At 36.7% G+C, this 7,218-nt stretch overlaps 1 long non-coding RNA gene across 7 annotated transcripts; it reads left to right on the top strand.

Moving 5' to 3' along the window:
- Positions 1-1,792: 1,792 nt before the first annotated feature.
- LOC113287583 lies at positions 1,793-6,226 on the top strand. 7 transcript variants are annotated; one of them, XR_003330158.1, is made up of 12 exons: positions 1,793-2,130; positions 2,373-2,460; positions 2,599-2,693; positions 2,878-2,917; positions 3,006-3,038; positions 3,133-3,212; positions 3,404-3,578; positions 3,667-3,743; positions 4,287-4,358; positions 5,189-5,393; positions 5,689-5,813; positions 5,946-6,226. It is a non-coding gene; the product is annotated as an uncharacterized LOC113287583 (long non-coding RNA). The 7 variants fall into 7 exon arrangements; XR_003330160.1 differs by lacking the exon at positions 2,599-2,693; XR_003330159.1 differs by lacking the exons at positions 2,373-2,460; positions 2,599-2,693 and adding an exon at positions 4,917-4,970 and having other exon boundaries at positions 1,794-2,130; positions 5,276-5,393.
- Positions 6,227-7,218: the final 992 nt, after the last annotated feature.

The following is a 7,218-nucleotide window of genomic DNA, read 5'->3' as shown; positions in this document are numbered from 1 at the left end:
CCTCAACGATAGCATGCTTCTTAAACTCATATCTAGATGGCAGCGATCTGAGAATTTCCAGAACAATGTCCTTTTCAGGAATAGTCTTACCCAATGCAAAAGATGCATTAACAATTGCAGACACTCTGTGATTAAACTCATCAAATATATCTTCATCTGCCATACGAAGGTTCTCCCAATCGGAATTAAGGTTTTGAAGCCTAGCTTCCTTTTCACCGGAGTTACCTTCAAATACGGTTTCTAAGATATCCCAAGAATCTTTAGACCTAGTGAAATTAGACATATGGTGCTGAAGATTTGGGGTAATGGAATGTATGATGGCATTCAAACCGTCGGAGTTTTGCTTTGCGGCAAGTATCTCGGCAGGACTATATTCACCAATATTCGTGGGAACGTTTACATCTCCAACTGCCACAACGGGAACATCATAGCCATTAATTAACAACATATACCCATGATTTAAACTCACGCGCTTGAAGAAAAGCTCGCATAACAATTTTCCACCATAAGTAATTAGAGCCATCGAAGACTGGTGATACGTTAATAGAGATAGCACCTCTGTCCATAGAGTCAGATCGCTACAAACACAGACTTGTAAGGTCTTAAACGTGTTTGCCTGCTCTGATATCTGTAGATGGGGAAAAACGATTTGCTGGTTTTTACGGAATTGAGGAGATGACCGTGTGGAGACTCCTTGAACCGAGCACATGCTCAACCTCACACAGATGCACTGCAAGAAGGAGCGCTTTAAGTTCGAGAGATCAATCTATAGGACTCCGGCCTAAACCAAGACAATGGCCGTTCCATAGTCAATTCGGTCACAAGAGAGGATGTGCTGATCTGTAGGAGGGAAGCTGAGAAACGTGTGAGATCAATGCTGATCGAGATTGTAGGTGTGTTGTGTATTCTGCGTAAGAAAGTTCTGGATGATTGAATTTTACTCAGATGAAAGTGATTGCTCAGACGATGAGTTCGTGTGGACGAAAGATTGTCTGTGTGAACTTGTCGAGAAATTCTTGTATGTTTCAATCAGAATTCAGAGACTTATTTATATTGCTGGAATTGTGAACACCTTGATCCCATGAAGTGTGACAGTTATTGAAGTCAAATAGTGGGGAAGTGGGAAATCGTGTCAAAACAAGTTGCTCATCGTGCGGAGACTTGGTTGATTTTCCATCCACCACTTTGTTAACTCCTTCAACTGATTGCACGACTTGCTCACATTCTCATCGTGTGCATGAACACACATGATGTAGACCGCCAGACCAACACCCTAGTTAATATCCCCCCATGTGACATCATTGACATCTCGTGGAGTCAGTTGCTGACTTTATGGGACAATGAGTCCTTGTATTGATGAGTCGAACATGATTTGCAGTTATTCTGAGACTCATGAATTGAACATGTCTACTGAGACAAAAGTACATTGTTGGATAAATGTTGATAGCTAAAATGAACAAATATTGTTCTGAGTTGATGAATATTGATAGTTGAACCAATATCCCTTGATCTGAGCAAATATTCCCTAGTGGAAAATGGGGTTTTTTCAACCCACATCCACGACCCTCGCTAGCGGTCAATTGACCTTGGACCGGTCAAGACCGTCTCACATTGAGGCAAGCGTTAAAACCAGTCGTTGTATATTTACTATTCTACCCCTCTTTGACTATTCATTCCTTGACTAATGAACATAATTTCAGTATTTTTAATTATATGGTCACGATTATCTTACTAGATTAATGGCTGGATTTAGCTGGAGAGAGGCTTTGTTATTATCGAGAAGATATCACTTACATATCTCTCTCCATTCGTAGAAGCACCAAAACACTTCTTCACATCTCTCTTCCTCTCTGTCTCTCGAGATACCACAAAAAACCAGATCGAACTCCATCACTAAAACCAAGTTCTTCTACGAACTTCATCACCATATCTCTGTATCTCTCAATTTCGTGCAGATACAGTGAGTTTGGGTTTGATTCTACAAACTTCATCTGGTACTGTCAGGTTTCGAGTTTGATTTTTCTTATTCTCTACGAACTCCATAATCTTTCGATGCATCTTTGTTGGTACAAGTTTCTCAAATTTGATAGCAGATGGAGTGGAAATTATGCTGATCTACTCGGTCTGAAGGTATTCTCACTTCTAGATTCTTACTATCTTAGGGTTTTTCAAAAAAAAAAATCCATCATCACGGATTTTAATTTCTTTTCTAATCAGTTTCTGGTTTCACTCGATTTCCCCCAATATTATTTCTTGGTCTGAAATCAGAAATTTCAGATTGATTTTCCATTAATCTTCCGTCCTCGGTTAATATCTGGTTTTTCATCTTTTATATTCCACCACTGAAACTTAAAATTTCTTCATATTTTTAGGTCTTCTAAGAAATTAGAGTTCATATACAAGCGATTCTGTGAAGAAATTTTCAGTTTCATGCAGTTGGTCCTCGTGATTTAATCCAAGGTCTCTAATTATAATTGATAGGCATTTAGGGATTTTTCTTAATTTGTCTCAGCAATTTCGTATTTATCTGGATTTTGATGAATTAAGGTTTCGATTATCTATTCTAATCTAGGGTTTGTTCTGTTTTGTATTATTTAGTCAGATTTCAGTCCTAAACTTGGTAGGATTTTTCTTGGATTCAAGATCTAGTTTGGGTTTTCTTTTTTCCCTCAATTTCATACACAAAAAAATTGGTAAGATTTTTTATTTTTTAATTTCCATCTGGGGTTTGGAGTTATGGGTATGATATGTGATTTGTAGGAAGGTGATTTTATTCCAAATTGTTAAGTTTAGTGTTGTTGCATATAAACCATAAGGGGTTTCATCTTTGTTTTTTTTCTTAGTGTTTATGTTTATGGGAATTTTACTTTGTTACAGGTGGAGACATGGGATAGTAATGAAAGCAAGTTCAATAATGGTAATGTTTCATTTTGTTCTGGTTTTGAATATTTGAAGTCCATAATTTGTTGCAAAACTAATAGTTGCCTCTATTCATGATACTGCAGTTATTCCAGCTGGTGAACAAAGTGAAGTATTAGGTGGGTTGAAGAATGAGGGTACATATGTTCCCAATCACCAACTTCGATCTTCATGTTTATTTACTAATTATATTTCCATTTTATGTTTCAAAAGGATACAATGACATTCCACCTATAAGGGAAAATGGAAGGCATCTATGATCGACAACCAAGGATGGAAGAAGCAATTCCAAAGTAATGTTTATATAAATGGTTAATTTTCGGTTTCCCTTTTAGTTGGTGATAGTGGTAGTAGTGAAAGTTTGGTTGAAAATGGTGGAGAGTTTGGCTTAGACCTTGTTTTAAAGATCAAATCATATAAAATAATATGTTGTGAAATTAATAGTGGTTTGATGCTCTGATAATTGTTGGTAATTGGTTTGTAGTGATAGTGGAGAAAGGAAATCTTATGTTAAGAAGAGATTGCCAGTGGATTTATTGGTTTTTCACATGGACCTATTGGATTTGAAAATTTTGTTTATGGTATCAGTCATGTGACAATTATGATGGTGCTATTAAACTGAAGATCTCTGAAGTTGAACATCCGCCTGCTAAGCTAAGGTAGATACATTTGGTTTCTTTATTTTTTGGGTTTGTTTCTGTTTTCTATTTTAACACTCTCCTTTGTGAACTATTTTTTCTCTTGTAGAGTTGGCTGAGATTTAAGATCGAAAAGCTGGGGATGAGACTTCTTCTGTTGTAATTGTTGCTGCAGAATCGCCCGAGGTAACAACTTTTTTGTTTGATAACGGTGGCTGGTATCCGACTACTGTGACATTTGTTATTATGGACATTGCTGGATTCCTTTATATGTACACTGTTGCAGCGCTAGTATGGATGTCAAATTGTTTTTGTTTAAGGGTACATAGTACCTACTATGTTTCCCACCTTAACTATTACTTCTGAACTAGTTTAGTCAAGTTGTGAACTTCCTACATGGACATTATTTTGCTTGTTCTTGTTGTTCACCAGAATATGACATCAACCCCAAAATTTGTACTGGTTCTAGTTTAAGGCTTGATAATTAGTTGAGCATATTAAAAAGAATGTAGTTTGAATGGTAGTTACTGGTGTTGGTTGACTATTTTTAGTGTTTGTATTTTCTTTTTCTTATTAAAAATGTGGTTTCCAACGCTTTCCCTTGCTGTGTTGCTTGTACTTCTCGCCTCGTTTGCACTCACCTAATAGCTAATGATATACAGTGACAAACTAGAAATTTTAGAGGGTCAGAATTCTGAAAGTTGGATTTCTTGTTATTTTGTTACTCAGGATTTGGGGAAATGTCTTGTGGCTGGGGATCCACTTATACTGAATAATCTTATGCTTGTGAAAACAAATAAGGTGAGATATGTTAATCTTGTTACTTATTGTAGCTTCTAACGCTGATGTTAACATAATTTAGAATTTCTAAGTTTTTTGTTTTGTCAATTTTGTAATTTCAGTTTTTGTTTTGTCTTTATAGGAGTGGGATCATGCTATCACATTTTGCATTAGAACAACAATTACATACAGCAAGGCAAGAGCTAAGCCATGCTCTCTACCAATACAACTTTAGCTTGGATATAAGGAAAATCCTTTAACTGATAATGATCTATAAATGTGTCGATAATTAAACTTGGTGGCATTGGTTTAAACTAAAAATCCTAGTTGGTTGTAAAGTATGGGTGAATTGTTTCATATGTACTAGTGTTGGCTAAGTTCCCGTTTTCATTTCGTAGAACGTTAAGCTTCAAAAAAACTTAATGGCATAATATTACATCAACTGAGCATGCTAAGAACCTTCGAACTCCAACTTGGCAGGTTAGAGTTTCATGTCATAAGTGTCTAATATGTGCATAACTTCAATATGATGTAATAAAAATGCTCTTTCTCTCTGATCCTGATTTTACTTGTTTGTAGGCTTGAAGTAGCACTACTGCTTGTTGTTTCGTAGCTTATGGTTTATTTTTTTAGGTGAAATATACTATCCAAGTTTCTTCGTTTGTTGTTTCGTAGCTTATGGTAGATCACTGATAGCTGGTTGACCTGTATGTGCTGATGATATTTATTTACTGCAAGGCCAGTTAGGAATTAGGATGGCCTGCCAAATCTTGCTCTTGCATTTGATGGTTTAGCACACTCAGATCAGTATTTTTTAAAACAACTTGTAAACTGGAAGCCTATGTTTGCAGATACTACACAGACCCATATGGCACATTTTGCAATGTCATATAAAAGCAATCAGATCAGGTTCTGAGGGAGATGACAGTTATTTGCAGGATCAATTCAACAAGGTATCTTTATCACGTTGCAAACTGTTCAATGAGTCGACAGCTCTTTGCAGGATCAAATTCAACAAGGTCTTTGGACCCAATAATTGGTGAAATAAGCTTGTGGGTCTGTATCATTCTCTAACTCCCCTGTTGCATTTTGTTGTGTTCCTTTATATGGCCAGTTCAATTATATTATTCAACTAGCTAAATGTTGTTGAACTCTTACGAAATCACATGATTATTGGCATAGCTAAATGTTTTTTTAAGTTACCCCACTTCAACAAATGCACTAGCTGCATACTTGTATTCTTTATTTTCCCTTGCATCATGCAGTTTTCCTGATTCGCAAGAAATATATCTTTATGGAATCTTCTGTTAAAGTTTTCTTTTATGTACTTTCATTTTTGTTGTTTAATTAGGTTCAAAGGTCTTGTATATGGTGGTAAGTAGATTACTATCTCAGCACAGACATTATCTTGGGGGCTTGTCTACAGTACGTTTTCTTAGGGACGGCATTTGAATTCGCTTCAGTCGAGATACTAATGTAGGTTTGTTGTAGAGCTATTGGTTATGTTTTTCTCTATTTTGTTGGTGTTGATGCATGGTTTTCCTTGTGTGTATGTTTATGACAGGAAAAAATAGACTTGACTCATTGTCATTGTTGTTTCTTTTCCAGGTAGTTCAAATTTGAAGCAAGTAGGGAGACAAACACGTCGATCTATAGTTTGTGAGGCGGCTTCAGCAAGGAGACATTGAAGCCTACATGGTCATCTTGGTTAGTTTGCACTCATTGTAAGAAAGCTTTATCATTTTACTTACTTTGTCAGGAGTTTTGGTTGTTTTTTTGCCCAAGTGTAAACTGGATTCAAATGTTAATAAAGCATTACATCTTCTTTTTTTTGTGTGTAATTTTGAACCTAGTGAATCAATGAATGTGAAATGGAAGGATTATTTGGATGTATGAGTGCAGGTTTGATTTGAATTTTAGTTTGGTTTGAGTGCATTAGCCAATTATGAATCATTATTTTTTTATATTAAAAGTATATCTACGACCGGCAACAGTCAGCCTTAACCCTTGAACCGTTAGAATCGGTCAGTGATGTAAGTTGCTCCAATACCCCCACATACTAGTCATAGATGAAAAAGAAGTCCAAACGACGACCCTTTTCTCGACCGCCAAAGCAAGTAAGTTAATTTGTATCTATGACTTGCTTTGACGGCAGCGAAACTGCTATTTTCCACTAGTGATTGCTCATCTGAGCATATGTTGCTCATTTGATGAATTATTGAATATTAATAATTGAACCAATATTCTTTGGTGTGAGTAGATGTTGCTCATTTGAAGAAATATTGCTCGTCTGAGCAAATGTTGATTTAAGATGCTGGGATCTGAGCCGAGCATAATTATTAAAATGTTGACCACGGGATCAACGTAAAATTGTTAATGTTTGAATCTGCTCAGAATTATATTTTTTGCATAACTCTGGATTCGAAACCCTAATTTTGATGAATTGATGATTAATTGATGATTTATTGAAAACCGTTCATGATACGAAGGAGGGACTGACAACATGGGACGATGAATCGACCGTATAGCTCCCAGATGTTCAAGTGAGCAAAATACCAAGGTCTCCTGAAGACCAGTTGGTGAAAAGATGATTAAATGCTAGTTTAATCATTTATTAAAATAGTGCTCGTGTGAGCGTCAGGTAGTAAAACCTGATTATGGAGAGATGAGGGACCGGCCAAGGGGGTATGAGACCGGACCTTGGTGATCATGGGACCAGTTGATGGTCGTTGGAGCAAACTCCAAGTTGTTTGGGAAGAGTTTGGACCCAATATGAGCAGTTGAGCAAATTAGGTCAAAATTGTTAAAACACGTGGGACCGGCTCTTTGCAAGCGTCAGGGCCAGCCTTGGTCGGTCAAGGAGACATGCCCGGGTCACCAT

The sequence above is a fragment of the Papaver somniferum genome, chromosome 6 (genome assembly GCF_003573695.1).
Source record: "Papaver somniferum cultivar HN1 chromosome 6, ASM357369v1, whole genome shotgun sequence".
Taxonomy (NCBI): Eukaryota; Viridiplantae; Streptophyta; class Magnoliopsida; order Ranunculales; family Papaveraceae; genus Papaver; species Papaver somniferum.
This window is presented reverse-complemented; position numbering and strand designations above follow the sequence as displayed.